The sequence below is a fragment of the Camelus bactrianus genome, chromosome 26 (genome assembly GCF_048773025.1).
Source record: "Camelus bactrianus isolate YW-2024 breed Bactrian camel chromosome 26, ASM4877302v1, whole genome shotgun sequence".
In the NCBI taxonomy this organism is placed as follows: Eukaryota; Metazoa; Chordata; class Mammalia; order Artiodactyla; family Camelidae; genus Camelus; species Camelus bactrianus.
The window spans coordinates 31080169-31103839 of NC_133564.1; the positions used below are offsets into that span (position 1 = coordinate 31080169).

Sequence of the window (23671 nt, forward strand, 5' to 3'; positions counted from 1 at the left end):
TGGTCCTATTTGCCGGGCAAGCTTCTGGAAATGATCTTCTCTCTGGATGACTTCCTAAATGGATAGATAATAGACCTGGAATTGCTGTAACCATCTTGCTATTATCTTGAGAAGAAAATTAACACAAAGCAGTGAGCACAGGAAATGAAGTGGACAGACAGAGCAGAAATCACTGCAAGCAACTCTGAAGTCTCCTTTCTTTCTGGATTTCACATTTTGTTAGCAAACAGATTTATTGTGGAGGCTAGTTTGTGCTGTTTATTTTCCTATTACTTGCTGCACAAAACTCCTTAAATGATTTATCAAGTCTTAACAATATCTATTGTCTACCTCCCCATGACTGTCTCCACGGCACTGTCTGAGTTCCAGCCTTCATCATTTCTCACTTGGATTAATAGAACAATCTTCCCAACTGGTGTTGCTGCCTCTAACCTCAATCTACAGCAATCCATCGTCTGCTGCTGCCAGAGTGATCATTCTAACTTAAAAAAAAAAAAAAAAAAAAAAAAAAAAAGCAATCTGCTTATCTCAGACTCCAGCTTAAAAAAAAAAATCTCTTCAGATTTAGCCTTTTTCAACCACCTCTTACCACAAAATGACCTGATGGTTTACACGTATTTGGAAAGTGCTAAAAAAGGGTGGGGTTAGAGAAAGAAAGAAGGAATCAGCCTTGTTCAAGGTCAAGAGACCAGAAGGTAAAGTAGCCCCTTGGAATGACTCTGGTCCAGCTTGAGTGAGTCTCTCAATCAACAGCGTGGGAAGAGGCTAAGGCACATAGACCCCATAGAGTCTTTTTCAAGGTCAAGGTCAAGGTCAAGGCATATTCCAATAACAATGTGATGGTTTATCTGTATCCAGGTAGTTTCTCTGCCCACACTGAAGGAAGTATTCAGCTCCCTCAGTCTTCTCTACCAGTGCCCCCCAAGTGGACCACAGCTCCCCAAAAGTGGGCTAGGCAGACCAAATCATCCAGAACAAACAGAAGGATAGAGAAATACAAGGGTAGAAGATAAACAGGTTGGCCAAATAATAAAACCATATTGCCTGTAGAAAATGGCAAGTCCTTGGCACATTGTCTAACGTCATTCATGATGGTGCTGTAGACTTTCTCTTCCATAATAACGGACACCTATGGTTTTGTTTTCCTGGAACCTCCATACCCGCCTAACCCCTTTCTTGGAACAGTTACTTCTCTCTGGGACAATCAAATTTGCAGCAAGAGTTTCCATGTTTGTATAGAGCCCTGATGTCCTGGCTTCATGGCCCCAGTGCACTGTTTCAGGGGTGGGTCTTTAAACCCAAACTGGGGCAATCAGAGGACTTCCTTGGAAATTTTGAACTAGAACCAAAGAGTGAGCCTGGCTCTGTTTCGATGTCTAAATTGTGTTTTGTAAAACTGTTGGTGGTTCAGTTTCCTCCCCTCTAAACTGAAAAAAAAAAGCTAAAGGGAAAAAAAAAAAAGCCAGAGAATGTAGGTAGGGAGCGAGAGATGAAAAAGAGACCCAGAGAACGATCCAGAGAGAAACAGGAGAGAGGAAAGAAATGCCTGCCAGGGCTTCAGCTTTCTTTTCTGATTCCAGTTACGTCTCAGACCTGGCGGTACTGCTCACTGAGATCCCACAGACCTTTACAACAAAGACAGCTCTGCCTCCTTCTTCTCCTTCTGCTCCTTCCAGCTTAAACCATTTCTGCTTGACATTCATGACACTTGAAGCCAAAATAGTGCTAACCAATCAGCCCATCTCTTCTCTCTGCATTTAACTCCACGCAGCCCACGCTCCAGGCAAGGGCACGTGGTTCTGCACATTTCTCCAGCTAGCTTCTTCTGAGCTGATTTTTCCCCCTCGTGATGTCATCCATGCCTTTGCCCACGATTTCTCTCTGCTTCTTTTCCTGGAATACCCAGCTGTCACAGCCCTGTGTCTAACTCTACCATTATTCTTAAAACACTCCGCTATAACAGGTGCCATGCCAGTAACTGAGATGCTGAGGGCTATTTAGAACTTCATCTCTCTCTCTCTCTCTCTCTCTCTCTCTTTCTCCAGCTCTAAGCAAGGCATTTGTCTGATAAATAGCTCTTGACTGGCTAGTTAAATGAATCAATCAACCAATTCATCAAATAAATGGTATATAGCAACCTGAGTGCATTTTACTACCTGGAAAATTAGCAAAACTTCAAAAAATAAATCTGTAAAAGCCAAGATGGTGAGATTCCTGGAAAACTGGTAAACACATGTACTGTTGGTGGTATTGCAAATTAGTGTGTCCCTCTTGGAAATCAATATAATAATCTACAGCATGTACCATAAAAGCATTCACATTTGGGGTCCAAACCTGGCATTTCTTTCCCTAAGGAAAAGAATTCTATAAAAGTAAAAAAGAAAGCATACCTATATTTATGGCAGCAATTTATAATAGCAACAAAATTAAAAGAGAGAAATTGTTATATTAAATTATAGTTCACCAAGGTGATAAAAATACATTTTACTTAAAATAAGGAACGAAAACTAGAAATCAGGAAAATATGTAAGACGTATTATGTGTTTTAACAAGTAAATTGAGAAAGGGCAAATGCGTGGTGGTGTTTAAATTTTCAAGCATAATTTTCAAGCCTGCAATGCAAATAGGCAAAAATGCAATGGTTCTGCTGAGGGGTCAGATCAGTGGCACTGTCACCTTTTAATCAGAATATCCTTTTAATTGAAAAGATGTTATTCCAGCAATATTTACTAAGCAGGGGGAAATTTCGTACCATCCTCCAGACTGTGAATTCTTCCTAGCGATTCCTGCAAAAGCTTCTTCTAGCTAAGGTCTAAATACAACGGCTTGAAAAATTCTTTCTTTTTTTTTTTTTGCCTGAAAAATTCTTGACACATGGAATTCAGTGCATCCGAATGTGAACCGTCACATCGACATAGTCACAGTCCGCACATTTGCATAATGATTTATGGACATTTGCCCTGACGATTGTGCGGGGATATGAAGCAGCTGTTCAGCAGCGCGGCCTTGGCTTTGCTAACAAGAGGTGGACAGCTGCGGTTAATGAAAAACAATGGCTAAAAGGTAATTCCAATTTAGCCCTGAAGCGCATCTTGGTATTGTCAGTGGACAGAGTGGCTTCAATACAGATCTAAAGCCTCCTGCCTGCCCCACTCGCTTCCTGTCCTCGGGGTCCACTCTCCTGGGCTGGACGTTGTCGGGAGGTGGTTTCCGAAGATGGAGTAAGGTGCGTAGGAGGGGCTGGTGGCAAAACACAGTGAACCCGGTGACATGTGCAGCTCGAAAGGGGCTGGGAAGGACAGAACCGAGATCAGAACGGAGTTGTGCCAGCTCCATCCCTGTATGTCTCCCCTCCACTGCTGCACCCGCCTAACACATGAGGACCCCTCGTTACGGGGCCCCTAGAAAGTGAATGTCACCCAAGGACACAATTAGGAAGCCAACTGACCTGGGACAGAGCTGAGACCACCGCTGGGCAGGACCCTTGGTTTTTTTATCCTTAGCTCCGGTACCTTTATTGAATGGGTCATCCTCTTTGAACCTCAGTTTTGCTCATCCCTAAGAGGAGGAATTTGAAAGAGCATCTCTGAGGCCCCGTCCAGCTTTGTGATTCTCTAAGTGCCAGTGAAGACTGGTACCCTTTTAGACAGGTTGTCTTTAAGTTGCCCAAGTGCATTTGGGACACATGTGTGATTGTGGAAGCCCTCAGTTAATTTCTTCCTTTTTCTGTTTCCATCTTTATCTTTTTTATTTATTTTTTACTCATTGTTTGTTTGTTTTTAAATTTCTTTGGGGGGGTGGTGGTAATTAAGTTTGTTTGTTTATTTATTAATTTGTAATGGAGGGACTGCGGATTGAACCTAGCCAAGCACACACCCTACCACTGAGCTATACCCTCCCCCCCACCTTTTTTTTTTTAGTGTAAGTGCAAATTCGGAATGACGATGGCACTCAAATTAGCAATCGGTTAGTTGGCGAACTGTGAAGTGGAATATTTTTAATATAGTGCAAGTTTCAGTTCATATACCACAACGTAATTGAATTTGCCCTAAAGCCCTTCAATTAAAAATAGTGCAGAAACTAGCATTTCCAAGATAAATGCGGGGCTTTGACCAAACTCCCAGAAAACAAAATGGTATGTTTGTGAAAGGTTAATAACATTTTTCTAATCAAAGCCATACTGGAGATGGAGAGGCGGTTTTCTTTTTTATGGGGTACAAGAGAGTTTGATAGCGTCACCCCAGGAGCTACTCAGTGTTCTCAGGAATTCAGCTGAGAAGTGAACAGTCCTTGAATTCATCAGTTGTGTGGGGTCACCTTTGCCAGTGTGTGTGACTCAGTCTTTACCTCTGAGAGGCGTGTTACAACCTGGTCCCTGCCTCCTCGCCAGCCTCATCTCTTGCATCCCTGGGTTTCTTGTCCTTTTCCATCATGATGTTCCTAAACTCCCTGCCTTTTCATATGCTGTTCCTTTGTTGAATTCCCTCCTTTCCTGCTTGCAGAACTCCTTCCTCCTAATTCTTTGACAGCCAGTTCACCTGACTTTGGAGCCAGTTAAATGCAGGTAAACCTCCCGACTCAAGTGTTTATAATTTGTGGAACCTGGACACAGTCTTTTATGCCAGGGACTCACATTCTAGTGAAAGAAAAAGGTGGGGAGGGTCAATTCTGAGTTGGTCTTCAGCGACACATGGGAGTTTGTCACCTGCACAGCGGGGTAGGTGGCATTCTACAGAAGGGCAAAGGAGCGTACAAGATGTGGAAAGAGTGGAACCCTGAACCCACTGCCCAGAACACAGGGTCCAGGAGGAAGAACTAATTTGGAGGTGAAGTAGGAAAGCAAGCATGAGCCAGATAACGAGGAACATTTTGTGACCTACTAAGATGTTGGAGATGATATCTTTGAAGAAATGGAAAGACTTGGCAGGATTCCATTCTAAGGAGTCCCGGATGCCCTTGACTAACTGTGATAGTCTGACTGAGGTTTTCTGCTTAAACATCCCAGGTCCTACATGGCACCGTGTACATGAAAAACCCCGTTTGTGTAGGGAGAAACCCAGTTCTTTTCCAATACGTCTTCCATTCATCTGAGAGCCTCCTTTACTGCTTGCACCGGGACACTCCTGACACTTCTAGTCGCCAAAAAATGTGTAGGGCTTTTTCCCCACAACGACAAACAAGTCTCAGCCTGGACACCAGCTGGGTGTCCTATCCTTTGACTCAGTATTGACACCATCTGCCTGGAGGGAGCATCAGACGCCACAAGACTGCCCCTGCAAATCACATTTTCTCAGACTCCCTTAAGCCTCAGGTTTCCCACAGGATCCACTTGTCCCCAAGCCAAAGCACAGAGGGAGGTTTGGAAATGAGATAGAGTTGGCGCTTCTGCTGAGTCTGCCATTTCTCTCGACGGCAGCATAGCTGGAGTAAAAACAGGAGTGCATCCCCCATGTTGTGTTCAGTCCACGTCAGACACAAAACACCGTGTGGCCGGTGTGATAGCATCCGAAGTGTACCGGGGCTCCGGATGGCAGGGCAGACAGGAGCTTTCTCGGTGGCCTGTTCCACAGTGTTGCTGGGGAGGCCTCACTGCTGGCAGCTCAGGCTCGACCTTGCTCCTCAGATCTTCCCAGGGACTTTGTCAGTGCCTGATGCCCTGTGTTAACTTCCTTTGTGCCCAAACCGGCTAGAGTGGATTCTGTTGCGTGCACTGAACCCTAACCAACAGGGCATTCTTCCAGCTCTCAGCATGCATCCCCTTCAACTGTAACAAATAATACTGAGAGATTCCACGGACCTTTCACATCTTGGAAAACTATCGTATGATGTCACAACCAGGATATTGACGTTGTTGCAATCTACTGATTTTATGCAGATGTCCGTTTTACTGGTATTCGTACTCCTGTAGGTTTGTGCATGTAATTTTATGGATACAAGTGTAGGTTCATGGATCCATCACTCTAGTCAAGGTACAGAACAGCAGATAAAAAACAAGGTCCTATTGTGTAGCACAGGGAACTATATTCAATATCTTGTAAAAGCCTATGATGATAAAGACTATGAAAAACTATATATATATATGCACAACTGAATCACTATGCTGGACACCAGAAACACAACACTGGAAATCAACTATATACTTCAATTAAAAAAAAAATCGTAGCACCACAAGGATCCTCATTTAACCATCCTTTAAATAACCATCCTCACCTCAGTTCAGTGTTTGTTTCCAGTGTTTGACTATTATGAATAACGCTGCTGGGAACAGATTTTTGTGTAAATACAAGTTTTAATTTCTCTGGGATAAATGCCTCGGAGTGGAATTACAGGTTCACACGGTAATCTGCATATTTAGTCTTATAATAAACAGCCAAACTGCATCGTTTTCCTTTCTGGCCAGCAGACTAGGAGGGATCCAGTTTCCCTGTACTTTTGCCAGCATTTGGTATCGTCGCCTAAAAAAACAGAAATGTAGCCATTCCGACTCGTGTGTAGTGGTATCTTATTGTGGAATGAGCTTCGTTTGACGCCAATTTATGTAGCACAGCACTGTAATTGCAATGGTCCTGTGAAATTGTCTGTATCACCATATTTAGAATTTGAACCCCACAGCACTGCCTTTCAAGTCCGTCGCATTTTCACATATTTGATCATGTTTAATTTTCACTATGTTATGGCTCGTTATTGTCATCACTCCCTTTTCTTTGATGAGGAAATGGAGGCAGCAAAAAAATAAACAAATCATGCCAGACCCCTCAGACAAATGAAAATATGTTTCTTGGGCCACATCATATCATCTCCTTTAATGACACAGATTTTTCTGCAAGTATATACTATTATTCCTATTTGAAAGGGAATTTGAAAATGCTGATCGCCACTAATATGTGACTGAGCTAAAACTGTCATATAATTTTTTTGTCAAAAAAAAAAAAAAAGACGAACTTACTTACAAAATTAGAAACAGACTCACAGACATAGAAATCAAACTTACGGTTACCAGGCAGGGTGGTGGGTGGGAAGGGATAAATTGGGAGTTCAAGATTTGCAGATACTAACTAATATATAAAAAACAGATAAACAACAAGTTTATATTGTATAGCACAGGGAACCATATTCAATATCTTATAGTAACTTACAGTGGAAAAGAATATGAAAACGCATATATGTATGTTCCTATATGACTGAAGTATTGTGCTGTACACCGGAAATTGACACATTATAAACTGATTATATTTCAATAAAAAATGTATTTAAAACTACAGACATAGAGATATAGAGAGAAAGAAGAGAAAAAATTCTGCACATCATCTATAAATTATAGGTAATATTGTTAATACATTGCTTATATATGCATGATATATACCTAGGTACCTACATATTTCATGTATATATTTTTACATAGAGCTATATAATACAATCAATATAGTACGTGTGTATAACTGTACATGCATGCATATATCATATCACATATGTAATAATATAGACATGGCATGGAGATACTCCCCTAGGAATTTTTGTGTATTTAGTTATGATAAGTACTGCAGAATGGCTCACTATGCTGTATTCGAGCTCATCAACACTTAAGGCTTTTTCTGCTAAGCTGTGTTGCTCAGCTGGGGACTTAGAGAGCTGGGACTGGCCCTTGGGTATCTGATGTCACGTCTGGTAGGTGCTCCGCCACAACAAAGTTACTTCTCCTTCTAACCTGAGATTAAAACACACACCAAAGTGCAGGTCTCAGGGGACATTCTAATTTTGTATTTCCATGGACTGAAGTGGGTTCACCTTAATGTTTCATGTCATGTGCCTCCTTCCCTGATTCTACTCCTGAGAGACCATCTTGGGCAAACACTGCTTCCCAGTCCAGTGCCTCATGATGGGATGAGTGGGCGTCCTGGGGAGACTGGTTGATTGCAAGGTTTGGTACCTCATTACTCCAGACAGGCACATCCTCTGGGAGGTGGGCTGGTAGGATTAGAAGACTGAACTGAGAACAGGGGGATGGTTAACCAACCATGGGAAAGTCAGTTCACCACATTCTTAAAATGCAGCATTTGGACCAGAGCATCTTCAAGGTGCCTCCTGACTTTCTGATTGACTTTGGTTTATCTTTGGATCGTATCAACCTGCTCTCCATCACTGCCTTCAGTGAGCAAAGGTGAGTTGGAAGCCACTGCCTCCTTCATCAGCATCAGCTCTTTTCAAGGATTCCTGACACCTTGGCCCCTTCTCGGAGAAGAGATGCCCAGAGAAAAAAAATGTAGCCTTGCACATCTGAGCCAATCTGATTATTTCCTGGGGAATCCAGTTTCAAATCAAGGCACATACACACAAGTACATTCTCACTGCAAGAATTAAAATAAACAAAAAGAAAGCAGTAAAGTTGCAAGCCTGGACTTCAAGTTTAATAATCAGAAGTGACTTCCCCTGAGACCCTAGGATGGTCGTGGCTTAGAAGACGGGTTAATTGGCTGCTTGTTCACATCGGTCACTTACTTGGCCATGAGACATGACCTAGGTAGGCAAAGAGAGTGCACAAGGGATTCTGTAATGGAATACGATTTGTCCACCATAATCCTTCCTGGTTTCCCCACCAGGAGACAGAGGGTCGGGGGGTGTTCAGTCGCCAGGCTCCCCTGCCACATGCCACCACAGTGGTTAATAAATCATCCTGAATGCCACGGCTTGTCCTGGTTCCATGGGACCTCCCAGAGCCTGTTCTTACCCAACTGTTGTTGCAGCCCTGTAATTAGGGGACCAGCATCTGCTGAATGGTAATCCCTCACTGGAAGCACATAATAGAAAAATGAAACCAAGCCTGCCCTGGTCTCCACTTCTTTCACTGTGAAAGCCAGGAGGGACTTGGAGATCATTCCGTCTAATACATTCATCTTAGAGACAACAGGTAAATGGAGGTTCAGAGACTGACAGCCGGTTAGCAGGAAAGTCAGGCTGGAGCTCAGGTTTTCCAGCTGCACGATTTCTCAGAACTTCACCGTATCTGACCCTGTGGCAGTAGTTAAGGTCAAGTCTGCTCTAAAGAAACAGAGTCTGTTTCAGTTTTGTCTTGTTTTGGGCAGCATGATGGCGGTATTTTGGGGCAGGAATTACCAATCAGCTACTCCTGTGCCCTGAAGGCATCCGATCCTAAATATTGATAAATTACAGTGTAGCAAAATTGCAGAGATGTGTCTCCATACCACTGGCGCAGCTATGACTTCCCTAGTTCTAGAAAAAATGTTGCAAAAATGTGGATCAATATATAATGATTCTACCAACTGAGACCTCTTCTATTTGGTGTGGAAAGTCAAGATGAGCATCAGAAAGAAATATATTGGAAAGATATCATGGGTTGCACACACGGAAGGCAGGCAGTTCGGCCGGCTGCAGCACTTCAAATGGCTTGTAATCTTGTTAAGACTATTGCTTCTAACACATGGGACGAAAAAGAGAACAATTTACAACTGGTTAGGGTTGGGTGGTATAATGATGTGGCGTAAAACACTGGAAAGATCACAGGAGTGGGAAATAAGACTGTATTGCTCACAGTTTTATTTGTGTGCCCAGCATAGCTCCTGGCATATGGTAAGCCCTTATTAAAGAAATACTCCATCTCATCTAGGATAGCCTCATTGTAAGAAATGCCATGATATTTGGTACTCTTGAGACACAAAAACAGTGCCAATTAAACACTGTGTACCTATGTTGGCAATGAGAAAATCTGAACAAAAAAATTCATCTTAAAAAATCAACGAAATACAATATTTGTGAATCAGTACATGAATGAGTAATTCGGGTTAGAAACCCCTGGGCTGGTTGCTCACTGCATCTGTGATCTTCAGCAAATCACTTCATGTTTCATTATCTTGAAATTAAAAACCAGGATAATAAACTCTGCCTCAGAGTTTTCTCTTAAAGTTTAAAATATGTAATTTATGACAAGCAAGTCTGTAAACTCAGAGTTTTAATAGAAAATGTTATTTAGTTAGATTTCAAAGTTAACTCCCTAGCCATAGTCGCAGTGACTTGGTAGAAAAGGATTTTATGAGAATTACAGCATCGCGAGAGGCTTACTGGAAATTGCAGGATGGGCTCTGTGCGTTGAAGGAGGGAGACAATTTGGACGAGGAGGGCATTCTTCACTGGCTTTAGATGCTCAATACATGTGAGTCTTTTGTAAAAGCAGACTGAGAGAGGCTGACATTAGACCCAGACCCAGAATAAAGGGCAGAAAGAAAGGCTGTTGGCTCAGATGTTTGTCTGTAAAGAATAAAAAGCCAGAACACAGCATCACTTAACCCATTTCCAGGCACAGCTTCTCGTACAACTGGTCAACCACAAATTGCTTTTCGACTAGCAGAAGTAGACAAGCCTGGAGCAGACGTTTTAAAACATTCCTCTTTAATGCTGACCTTGTCTGTTGAGCTTTTTTTGTGTCACCCATGTTGGCCATCAGGGTTAGCTGCAGTTCCAAACACAGCAATGCAGGCTCTGGTGAGGCTTACACTAAAATTAAATGATTCTTTGAATTATGTACCTTTTAAACCATTTATATGTGTCCCAAGAAGTTGTCTTCTCCTGGAAATAATGAAAGTAAAGTGGAGAACAAAGAATTATGGAAAACTAGAAAGCACTTTAGAAAGTTGCCTTGTTTTTCTGTGCATATGGATTCGGCTTTAGCAAATGAAAGTAAATTAGTAAGAAAAGTTTCCTTCAAAATTTGATATCAAATTCCATCCAAGATATTTACTAACAGAAATCCCTTCGTTCCTTCCTCTTCTAAATCAACAGCGAAAAAATATATAAGAAATATTAATGTGAGGCTCGTGTCCTGTCTACGGAGCTCTCCCGTGTTTATCTGGCTCTGATGAGACTGGAGCCTTAAATTTTTCTAATGCGACTGGAGAAATGTCCCTTCTGCTCACTTGACACAGGAGAAAAGCTGTTTAAACATCCCCAAAATAGATTTCTCCCAAGATGCTTTTCCTTTTCTAACAATTATCCCTTCAGGAAGCATTTTGATTTTGTTCGATGCAGTGAAGTTGCCAAGAATATTTTGGGGGAAACTGACATCTAGTATTTTATGAAGAAGTGTTGAGTGATAACCTAGTGCTTCCATCCACTTGAAATCCACCTTCTATCCACCTGAAATTTGAGACGGGGGCACAGTAACAGTCATCTCTGCCCTGGAGTTCTCAGTAGAAGAATCATGGAGGGGTTATATCCCGACAAACCTATTCCCAAGGGACGATCCAGAACAGACTTGGCCATTCAATGGGCCACTGAAATTCTCTAAAACAGCCAGCTCCTCTTTCCTCTGCTACTGCTTATGTCCCATTTCCTCAGTTTTCTTGTCTCCAGGATGAGTGTGTCCACATCGCTAATAGTACCCTACCTCCTCGCCTGCCTGGTCCTTGGAATTGCATGCCTTCCAATTTATGGGAATCTGCCGTTCCCAGTAAGTTGAGACCTTTTCTCTTCTTCCCATGGGCTTTATCCCTCCTTCTTTCGTCGTCATCCACAAGGGGCACAAAACAGCGGGGAGAGAAGGGCACCTCCCTGCTCTGTTTGATTAAGGTATGCGTTGTTTCCCAAGGATGCTACAACATATTGCCCCAAACTGAGTCGTTCAAGCAACTGAAATTCATGCTCTCACAGTTCTGCAGGTGGAAAGTCCACAATCCAGGTGTTGACAGGGCTGTGCTCCCTCTGGCATCTCTAGGGAAGAATCCTTTCTCACCTCTTCTACCTCTGATGCCCCAGGGGTTCCTTGATTTGAGGCTGTCTGACTCTAATCTTTGCCTGTCTTTAAGTAGCTGTCTCCTCTGGGCTCTCCTCTGTGTTCCTCCTGTCAAGACACTTGCTGTCAGAAAATCCTGGAGGATCTCATCTCAAGCTTCTTAGCTCACATCTGCAAAGACCCTTTTTCCAAATAACCTCAGATTCACAGGTTCCAAGGATGAAGACATGGACATATCTTTGTGGGAGGAGGGACACAATTCAACCCACTATAAGACATAAAAATGGCTTTGTTTTCTCGGTCCCTGACTACATGCCCCCTCTAGTGAATCTTACTCGACTGACTTATCAGTTTCTCACATTCCCCTAGCGAGAAAATTCCATTCAGGTACATCCAGAGTTGAATTATGATATAAGTTTTTAAAAAAGTGTCTAACCTAATTTATTTTTCCAAACTTGAGCATTTTCCAGGTAAGATGCAGGTGGGAAAGGATGCTTTACCAGGTATCATTTGATATGTGACCAGGGAATGTTCACTGCATTGAATGTACACACAGTACACCTGCTGTCTTCCCTCTTGAGGAAGAGAAGTAAATTTTATATTCATCACCACATCCAGCTTGTCTTACCAGGCTGGAGCTCTGTCCCAGGAGGCCTGAGAGAACTATCTGTACATTTGATCTTGGCTGTCTTGAGGCCAACTAAAAGATCCCTCTCCTAGCTTCATTATTGCCCAAACTGTAACTCCTACACCCGTCCCTAAATTTACCGTATCTCCTCTCTCCGTCCAACTTCCTGCTGCTCCTCTGCCTCTAAAACTCATCTCTGCAGTCCTCTGGAATGCACAGTCCAAGATAAGCAAACTAATCTGTATCCTCAATTCTGTTCCCAGTGCTCCAGGGCAATGGTCTCTGATGCTGGCGAGCATCAGAAATTCTAAAGAGTATTTAAAAATACATGCTGATTTCCTTCTGAATCACAATATCCTGAGACCACAGGACCCCTGTCTTTAAGGATTCTGCATAAGTCATGAATGAATTCATCTCTTTATTGTGGGCCATAATCAAAACCCTTTGGGGGTTATAGATAACCACTCATGGGAAATAAAAGATTTAGCATGGGGCAGGAAATAGTTCCACGGTATAGCGGGTGCTTAGCATGCATGAGGTTCTGGGTACAATCCCCAGTCCCTCCATTAAAAAAAACAACAACAACAATCAATCAACAAATAAACCCAATTACCTCTCCCCCAAAACTTAAAAGAAATAAAATTAAATTTTTTTTAAAAAGATTTAGGTAGGATGCCTAAACTTGGGCTTCTTGGCAGGAGAATTATAATACTATGAAATCTACACTTAAACTTCACATCTTTTAATGGAGAGAACTGTCAAGTCAGATCTGTTTCACAGTCTTAGAAAAATATTGTTCCACGAGAGATGTCTGCCCTGCTTGTTATTAACTTCTCGCACAAAGAGCAGCTCTGTATTTTTCTGAGGAGCTTCACAGGAGGTGGTTCCACAGGGGTTCTTATCCGGAGACCGTGTGTCCCTTCTCCCACGAAGACGAGAACAACAAAAGAAAGCCTCCGAAATCAGCAACTTATTTGTCTTATTTCTATACAAGCCCCCTCCTCACTTACTCACTGTAAACATCTCATGTTTACCTTGAACTGATCCCATCAAAGAACTGATGTTAAACATATTTCTTGCAAGTTTAAGTCTGAAGTCATTTTGGCCACATTTTGGACTTTGGGATGTGCTAAGTTTCTGATTCACAGGTTGCTCAGCATTAAGCTTTTTATTTAGAGGACAATTTCTTCGTTTTTTATATTTGACAGAAAAGTCAGTTTCAACTCTTTCTTCGTTCTTTCCTTCCTTCTCTTTGTTTTCTTTTCCTTCCTTCTCTTTGTTTTCTTTTTCTTTATTTCTTTGTTTCTTTGTTTGTTTCTTTCTTTCTTTCTCTTCTTTCTTTCTTTCTTCCTTTCTTCCTTCCTTTCTCTTCTTTCTTTCCTCCTTTCTCTTTCTTTCTTTCTTTCTTTCTTTCTTTCTTTCTTTCTTTCTTTCTTTCTTTCTTTCTTTCCTTCTTTCTTTCTTTCTTTCCTTCCTTCTTTCTTTCTTTCCTTCTTTCCTTCCTTCTTTCCTTCTCTCTCTCTTTCTTTCCTTCCTTCCTTCTTCCTTCCTTTCTTTCTTTTCTTTCTCATTCTTGTTTTTTTAATTCCTAACGCTGTTTTCATTTTGTCTGCTTCTTCTGGCTCTTGGCTGAGTTAATCTCTAGTTCTGATTTTCACTTGTCCCATAAATTATTCCCCACTGGTGGCAACAATGATTGGCCGGTTGGCTTTATGGCTGACCATTAGGTAATCTCTAACAGACAGAGAGGGATCTAGTCTCACTGGGCAAGAGATAACAGGGAATCTGATTTCTTAGACTGTGTGTGTGTCTGTGTGTGTCTGTGTGTGTGCAAGAAAATATCATGCTCCCATTGGAAAGGAAGATAGAAATCTGAGATCAGGATTGGTGCATTTTTGCCTCCTATGTTATTCTGCCCCGTGACTGCAGTTACAAGGCATAAGCTGCAAACTCTTTGTGCCTGTAATTGAGAGAAGACTTCACCGCTCATTGTGTGTGAGATACATACATAGATATGTATGTATGTTGTGTGCAGGTTCATGGCTGTATTAATGTACAGGGTATATTAATAAATTACATTATAAAGTCCCTTAAAATAAATGAGCTCTGTTTTCACTGATTTATGGACATTAATAGGAATTTGTCTAAATCTGATTTTCCCACAATTCCCAGAAAACACTAAAATGGAACTCCTAATGCTCTGAATGTGCTTTTTAAAAAAAGAAAACTTCTCATGGAAACTGCTAAATCAGGAGCTAAGCTCATGTTATAAAAACGAATCCTTGAGCAAATCAGACTGGTGTGATAAATCTGCTTCCAAAACAGCTCTGTGTGTTTCCCTGACTTAACTAAAGTGCAAATGCGTATTTTATTTTATTTTTAAAAGGAAGATGTAGGGATTTTTTTTCCCTTTGTACTTTCTTAGTGAAGAGGTTTCTGAATCTAATCTTCCTAAACTTCTTATACTGATTCACTTAATAAATAAACATATTACTCTCACAAATGTTTCCGATTATGAAAAACATAAAATTAGGTGTTTAAACTGAACGATTATTCTGACAAAGGTTTTTATATCAATGGTAATTATGTTCTGCCCTCTGTCCATTTAAATATGATTACCAAATCCCATAGTTAATTTTAAGGTCTTAAACCAACATTAATTGAGTTCCTTAATATACATAATCTTTGAATACTTGACTAATTTCTAAGTAAAATAGAATACTATCAAGGAAAATTATATATAACTTATAGTAGCATATATATATACTATGTACATATAAACATGCTATATATATAAAATAGTGTATTATATATAGTGTTTGCTTCATAGCTCCTTATTTTTATGCATTTTGGAGTGGCCATATGCCTAAGCAATGTTAACAAAAATGTTCATTTTTGCTGCTCTAAAACATTAAAAAGGTGTAAAGAAGGCATTTGTGGCTGCAGGAGTCACGTTATATATGAAAATGAGCTTGTGGTTGTGTTAAAATGCCTGTATTTGACAAATGTCGCCTACCTCCTTGCTCATTCTGTGAAACAGATGTTACGTTCTTTGGTAAAAAGTGATATTTCACATACACGAATGAGTCTCAACTATGAGCACTCATAACAGAGAGGTACAGCTCAGTACACAAGGTCATTAGATGCGTTTTTATTTGTTTAGATGAAAACAGACAATAATTTTGTTTAAGATTAAGTGACCAGTTCTAAAATGTTAAAAAGGATAGTAAAGAACAGAACCTTGATTCCTTCTGCAGGAGGGAATTTTTATTCTCCTTGGATTATGATACATGCAAATAATGAGTCTAAAAAGAAGCAATAAAATGTGTTAACATTCTTTTTTGCCAAAACTGGCTTAAGTTTGATGAGTTTATTCAACAGAATATTTTAAAGGAGCTATAATTCCTTCAGTAGCAAATAGTATATTGATGCATAAGGAGAATTAGGTTTTCTCTCTGTTAAAATGATAAATCTGCCTTGAGTGCTGGCCTGCTCTTCTGTACTTTCTATGATATCTGACAAGAAAACTGGGCTGGCACATGTTCTATGGCTGAAAGCAGAGGTTGGTAAACTCTTGGCCAAATCCAGCCCATCAACTGCTTTTGTAAATAAAGTTTTATTAGAACACAGCACCCCCTTTTGTTTACATATTGTTGATGGCACTACAAGGGCCGAGTGAGTACTTGCAACAGAGATGTTATAGCCTTAACGTCTAAAATGTTTACAATCTGGCCCATTCCACAAAGTTTACTGACCCCTGCCTCAAAGCTTCCAATCCTTGTAAGTAATAAGAAAGGCTATTTCCTGGCTGGCCAGGAACCTTAGTCAGAGGAGAGAGAATTTTATCAGTAATTATAGACATTGGGTTTGAGTCCCTGGCCTTAAATTAAAAGAGAAAATGAAAGCAATGAAAAAGAGTAGAAACCATTTCATTTCTCCAGACAGAAGCTAATATTCTGGTCTTACAACATGCTTGACGCCACTGAGCTCTAGACTTGTTTAAAATGTGGCTTATATGTGTAAATGAACACTTTTTACTGCAGCTATGTAAATGAATTAGGGCCAAACACAGGCCAGTTTTTCGTGATCAAGAATCATCTTTAGAGATTATTTAAGATCCCAGGAAGGACTGTTAAAAAAAAGATGCAAACTGTAAAGAGACCAAAGGGATTAATGAATGTTCTTTCTGTGTAGCTGAGTGTTTTCTCCAGCATGCTCACCTGTGGATTATCTGAGTCTCCAGGTCAGAGGTTGGCAAATTATGCCTACAGGTCAAACACTGCAGCCACCTTTTTTGGGAAATAAACAAAATGTAATGGGAACAGCCACGCTAATTTATTTACATATTGTCTCTGGTTGCTCCCATGGATAAAGATGAGTTGTTGCCCCGGAAACCATATGGCCCCCAAAGCCTGAAACATTTACTATCTGGTCCTTTACAGAAAAACTGCCAACTTCTTCTCTTGGAATGGTTGTCTTTGTTTGACTGGTTATTTACTGTTGATTAGGGTAGTTTTCAAGTCCGTAAGTATAGATGAGAACATACAAAAAATTTATAGTGTAAGTGATTCCTGTCTGATATGAGTGCAAACTTTTTTTTTTCATTTGTTAGAGATGCAGAAGACATCTGTATACAGAAATGAAAATCCCTCAACTTGGAGTTTTGTTACATTATGGGATTTTAACTAGTTTTGTGTTGAAATTCACCGTCTCATTCAAGCATCAGCCACTACAGATTCTTCACTCTCTCCAATTCTCTTTGAACAGTGTCACCAACATATTGGTTTTCTCATGAGTTAATTAAAAATATAGGGGGGAGGGTACAGCTCAAGTGGTAGAGCACATGCTTAGCATGCATGAGGTCCTGGGTTCGATCCCCAGTACCTCCTCCAAGAATAAATAAATAAACCTAATTCCCTCCCCCCACCAAAGAAAAAATATATACGCCAGGTGCTCACTTTAAAATAAAAGATGACTAATATATGATATATGTTTTACCTTCAGAGGAAACACTGATCAAATTTGTATGATGTAATTATGATTTCGATGTTATTACCATACAGCAAAATAATTGTAAGTTGAACTCACATGAGGGATGCAATTTCACAAACAATAAAGTCTGATAGTATCAAGTTCTGGAGGAATTATGGGGAAAACCTGTACTCATTCGTGATTTATGGAACTATACATTCATAAAACCACTCTAAAGAACAATTTGTGGTTACTTAGTCAATATGAATCTGCAGATAAAGATTCTTCTTGTAAGTGTAAACCCTAAAGAAACCTAAATATGCAAGAATGTCCATATCAGAGTAGTTTACGGTAGCAAACAAATCTAGAAATATAAGCTCTAGCAATAGCAGAAAAAAATCATAGTAGATACATACAACATCAAAAATGAACGCATTATAATCACATGCAACAATATGGAAGAATCGCAGAACACAGATCTTCCTCAACTTACAGAGGGGTTGCTTCCCAGTAAATCCATCCTAAGTCATAAATAAGGTAAGTCGATTGTAAATAACGTAAGTTAAAAGTGCACTTAATACACCCAACCTGCTGAACATCATCACTTAGCCTCGTCTTCCTTATTTTTAGGGAGGAGGTAATCAGATTTACTTATTTATTTTATTTTTAGAGGAGGTACTGGGGATTGAACCCGGGGCCTTGTGCATGCTAAGCATGCGCTCTACCACGTGAGCTATATGCTCCCCCCCAGCCTTGCCTACCTTAAATATGCTCAGAATATTTACATTAGCCTATGGTTGGGCAAAATCATCTAACTCAAAGCCTCTTTTGCAATAAAGTATTGACTAGCTCATGTAATTGATTGAATACTTACTGAAAACGAGAAACAGAATGGTTGTCTGGGTGCAGAAAGCTCTTAGTGTATCCATGGTTCATCTTGAGAGAGGATCATACTGCACATCACTAACCCTGGAAAAGATCAAAATTCAAAATGCAAAGTATGGTTTCTACTGAATGCATATTGCTCTAGAATCATCTTAAAGTTAAAATGTAAGTCGAACCATGGTAAGTCAGGGCTTGTCTGCATGGTGTTGAATTTTAAAAGCCAGCCAAGGAAGAATACATACACCAAGATTGCATTTATATAAAGTTAAAAATCATGCAAAGCTATAATAAATTATTTAGAGCTACAAACATATAATAAATTCACAAAGGAACACAAGGAAATCTAACACAAAATTCAAGAGAGTGGCTGCTGCTGAAGGTGTCCAGAAAGGTTTAGAATCTAAGGGAGGCAATGGAGGATTTTAAACAGTCAAACTTTCTTTAACTGGGTGACAAATCACTGGGATTTTGATTTACAGCTATTCTCTAAATCTTGCAATGATTCTTTCTTGTATCTTCAACATTTAATAAAAATAAATTTTAGAAAACTGTCTAGCAGTGACAACCAAAATGGACTATAAAAATGAGGAACTTAAGGCAGAAGGAACTTCATCTTTCAGTCAAGATTTTGTTTTTAATTGAAATATATGTGACGTATAAGGCTGTGGAAATTTAAGCTGTAGGACGGGTTGATATGACACATTTCCTTATTGCAGTATGATCGCCATTGCAACGTTAGCTAACACCTCTATCAGCTCACATAATTATCACTTCTCTTTTGTGGTGGGAATAACCAAGATCTAGTCTCTTAGCAAGTTTGATGTTTGTTACACAGCAGAGTCAACATACTGTGCAACTGATCCCCAGTTCTTATCTACTAGTTGCAAATTTGCACGCTTAAATTAGTCAGGATTCATTGGGTTGTAATTGAACAACAGTAACAACAAAAAGGTTAAGCAAAAAGGAAATGTGTTGGCTCAGATAAATGGGAAGTCCAGAGCCTCAGCCATAGCTTGATGGTGAGGCGAGTGGGTGGGGGAGGGAAGATCGTGGTCAAACTGTGTCCAGCCAGGACCACCTGGTTTTTCTGCACTCTGCTTCCTCTGTGTTGGCTCCGTCATGAGATGGTTTCCCCCTTGGGTTAACCAGATGACTGCAACAGCTCTATTACCACATTTTCTAGATCCAGGCCTGCAAGTGCAGTGGAAACGAAAGTCTGCCTCTTATCCGGTGGTCCTAGCCAGAGTTTCCATTGTGTCGCCATCCTCATCAGCCATTGGTCGGGGAGGATCCGGTGCTCTGATTGGCTGGAACCAAACCGCCTGTTCACTCCTTGAGCTGGACCCGGAATGAAGTCTTTGGATTTGCACAACCAGGAGTGGGGAAGGGTAACTGCCCAGGGGCTATAACGGCTCTTTCTCCAAACGAGGGGAAATCAAGTCTAAGTGGCCAAAATTAAAATTAAAACCGATCATAGAATCCGACGTGCTCTCTCAGTGAGCCTGACCGGGAAGGCTAGTCTAGTTCTACTGGAGGTGGGAGAAATGACTCAGAAGGCGAGGAACCTGTCTGAGCCCAGGTTACCCCGGAACTGAGGCTGAGCAGGGGCGGTTCATCTTTCCATTCACTAGGGAACTTCAGAAAACAGCAGAGAGGGGCGAGGAGAATGAAGCTGGGAGGAAGTGACGATCCAGAAGACACTGATGAAATGGTCACCATTAAATGTAACTGGCTGCTCTGTGCCGGAGGGCCGTTCACCAACAAGTGCTATCAATCACCCCCACTCCCCCGAGCCACGTGTTACTCCGCAGGTCACACCTGTCGTGTGCTGAGCAGGGATGCTCTGAAATGCGAGGCGAGAGGCAGCTGGCACAGGGGCGACGAGAGATGCTGCCGGGTTGTACCTGTGCGAAGGTGTCTCAACCCACGCCGTGCTGGTTGCCGCCCACAGAGGCTGGGACAAGCAGCAGAGGGGACAGAACTGATCGGACACTGCGCCTCGTGTAGGGAGACTCACGGGCGCAGAATTCACGGCTGAGTCTTTGCTGTTCCTCCCGTTGTTCTTCCTGGTGCTGGCAGCCAAGGGTCACAAGTCAAGGGACTTCAGCGACACAATGGGGCTCCCTCCTGATAGCATCTTCCTCTCTCCTGCCCCAGAGGATCCAGGGCTGATCGTTCCAGTGGTTACCTCTCAAAACCTGTCAGCACAAACTGGGTGGGAGGGGCCGCACTCTCTGGTACATCACTTACCTGCCGGATGATTTGCCAAATTGATCCCCCAACTCTTGGGGTAAATTTCAGCAAATAATCACGCTCGAGGCAGGGTTCCTGTGGGGCCCCTCTCACTTTGCCCTAAGCCCAGCGACCGTGAGCAAAAGTGGAGAACCAGAGTGAATCAGGACAGTACAGTGAGAACGATAAAGGATTGAAAGCTTTGGGGGTAATTTAACTGGAAGGGAGCGCAGAAAGGGCTTCCAGAATATGCGGCTTGAGATGGTGAGGAGAACGGTACGCACTGAAAGGGACTGTTTTCTTGTTGCGTGAACTGTTATGGCTCCTTGAAGGCTGACTTTTCATGTAGTATTCTGCACTGCTCTCATGCGTAATTGGTTTCTGGGAGGTCAGCAGTGCCTCACGAAAAAGCCCATTTGGAAAAAAAACAATCAACCTGAAACATAAAAGTGGAAATAATTCCCTGCTTAGCAACAGAAACTACAGAAACACATTTCGTTGATGAAAAGCTTTTAAAAATCACATAGACCTTCATTTCCTAATCCATAAAATGAGGGGGTTGGATTAGGCGATTTTTGAAGGTCATTGGTTTTCCTTTGTCTCCGTTGCTAGGAAAGCTTAAAGCTCCAGCTGCTGCTGATTTTAAAGAGGAGTTTCGGTTTGTCTCTTTCTCTTTTTCTTTTGTTCTGTCCCTTTCACATTTTCAGTCTGTGTTCACAGCTTCAGCATATACGGTTCTCTGCTTATGGCGAGTCATTGGAAGTCCCTCCGGTACACAGCTACCCAAGATCCCTTTCATTTCTAAGACTCTATGATTCTAATAATGTCCACACTTGCTTTTCCCACCTGAAAAATATAAGCAATAACTCCTGCAGTGCTCTTGGCCCAAACATTGGATCTTGGGGACACTGAAGGGTCAGATGTGAATACCAGTGAAGAAAGCCTTTAAGGTGCCCTGGGCCCTTGGTCATGACCACGCAGAATGCCCAAGACAATTCCTCAACATCCCGGCTTTCATCATTCCCAGGACTCCCTCCTCAAGAACAACCATTCCAGCTCTGCCATCTGCCTGGAGGTTTAGTCGCGAAATATATCTTATACCATCCTTGCACTCAGCTTCCCACATCAGCGGCACAAAGACATCTGGTAAACCTGAGACTTCCTCTGCGCAGGTGTATGGTGTCCCCCACGGGAAGCCCAACAGACTGAGGACGCGGAGCCCCTTCCTGGGCGGTCTCTCTCCGTTTCAGAGCCCATAACCTAAGAGGCCAGAAGAGGACAACGAGGTATCACATGGTCCAGCTTCTCTCCCACCCTGGTCCTGCCCTGTCAGTCCGCCTTTGCCACTCTGCTAATTTCTCTGCCCCCGTGGACCCGAACTCTGTCTGTAACATTCTATTTTAGTTGCCACCCTTGATTTTCCCTTTGTTTTCTTTTCCTTTTGAGCCAATCTTCTTTCCTTCTCTCATCAAATGCCTCTTCCCTTAAGGATTTAGCTTAAGTGCTGTTTTATATTCTACAGCTTCGACCCCATATTTTTAAACAAAGGGAAATGACTTTTAGACATCCTCTTTTGAGCACATTGCAGTGGTCTGGAAGGAATGAGGGAAATCTGTGCCTTATCACACATAAAAATCCGGGGCTTCTGCCTTTCAGGGATGGCTATCGGTCTTTGCGAGAGTGGAATTTGAAGGTTCCCCGTTAATGCGCCTTTTCTTCTTGCCACCTCGGGCAGAAAATCCATTCCTGACTGCAGCTGTGAGCTGAACGCATGGAATCCGCAGCCAGGTCCTGACAGGCAAGTCCTCACTGGCCTCGAGAAATCGGTCCTGGTGGCGGAAAGCATCACTTCCTACAGAGGCGCTGGAGGGGTGAGAGGCAGCCGTGTTGGACAAAGAAAGTGGCAGCCAGTGTTTGCACGCCTCCAGCATGTGTGAGATGTTTTCCTAGGTGTGTAAACTGTCACTTAATTCTAATAACAATCAATTAGGAAGGGATCATTAAGCCATTATACAGATGAATAAACTGAGGCTTTTTAACATTAGATCTTTCCCAAGGTCCTGCTGCCAGCAGGATCACAGCCCAGGTTTGTCTGGTTGTTTATAAGAGCCAATGCTCCTTTCTTTTTCTTCTTCTTCTTCTTTTTTTTTTTTTTTTTAGCTTTTTTCCAGGAAAGCCGCTTCGCCTGTTCCCCATCCTGGTGGAGCCCGCGCTGCCGCTGGGAGGGGCCGCAGGTGTGTGAGCAGGAAGTCAGGGCCAGCCCATGCTCTTTTGATCAGGCCCCCTGCAAAGGGTTTCTACATCTATTTTCTCAAGAAATCATGATGACGACGCTCTGAGATGAGTATGAGCATCCTCGACTGACAGTTATTCGGGAACCTGAATCTCAGACAAATGCATCTACTTGCCCAAACTTGTGCGGTCACCAAGTGGCAGGGGCCATCCCAGTTCAGTCGTGTTCCAGAAGCCACATGTCTTACATACCCCACTAAACAGCCAAAGGGCTTACTCCCCAAGGAGGGTGGTGTGAAATGCTCAAACCTGAGGTTCAGAGCAGACGGGTCGGGTCCGGGCTTGGAGCAGGTGCGAGTTCTCACACATTCTGTTCGGCTTCCATCAATATGTACTTAAGCCCCAGGGAGCCTCGCAGATAAACTGTGTGCCGTCTTCCCGTGTCAGGCATCATTTGCTCAGCACGCCCATTTCCCTCCACCCTGCGTGTGCCGCTCTGTGGGCGCAGCTGTGCCACGGGCAGCCCATCTGGCGGAGTCACAGCGCACTTATCTGTAAAGGATGCATTGGGAGAGACTGACAAAAGACAGCAGCCTTGCTGCCCTCCAGCTGATCCTATGTGGGGATCCTACAGGGAGCCTGGTGTCCTGCAGTCACCCCACCCCCAGCCCGGCCAAGCCCCGGCAGCCACAGCCAATCACCTTGGGGCAAATCCGCTAACCCGGGTGCACAGGAATTGCTAACCAGATTCTCAGTCATCACCCCCTCCCCGCACGTTAAGCAAAACAGCACAACGAGCACCCCTGCTTTGAAGTCGGACCATATCTGTGGAGACAGAAGTGACATAGGGAAGAACAAATCTGACTCCATATTAGCTCTGTTCCTTTGGCTCTGACCCTGTGCTCTGTTTCCTGGGCTCAGTCATGCTCGTTCTGCACCTTTTGTAAAAGAATGTCGCCTAGAGTCTGAAATAGACAGGAGAG

At 42.3% G+C, this 23671-nt stretch overlaps 1 protein-coding gene across 3 annotated transcripts in view; it reads right to left on the bottom strand.

Moving 5' to 3' along the window:
• The window catches only part of ZMAT4 (zinc finger matrin-type 4), a 420999-nt gene that overhangs the window by 67990 nt on the left and 329338 nt on the right, over positions 1-23671 (bottom strand). For 2 of the 3 annotated variants that reach the window (XR_012502429.1, XR_012502427.1), the window contains one exon: positions 18214-18308. The gene's annotated coding sequence lies outside the window, so the exon portion shown is untranslated. Of the gene's footprint in view, positions 1-2884; positions 3290-18213; positions 18309-23671 lie in introns of those variants that run through there. The other variant, XR_012502428.1, reaches the window with a different exon arrangement.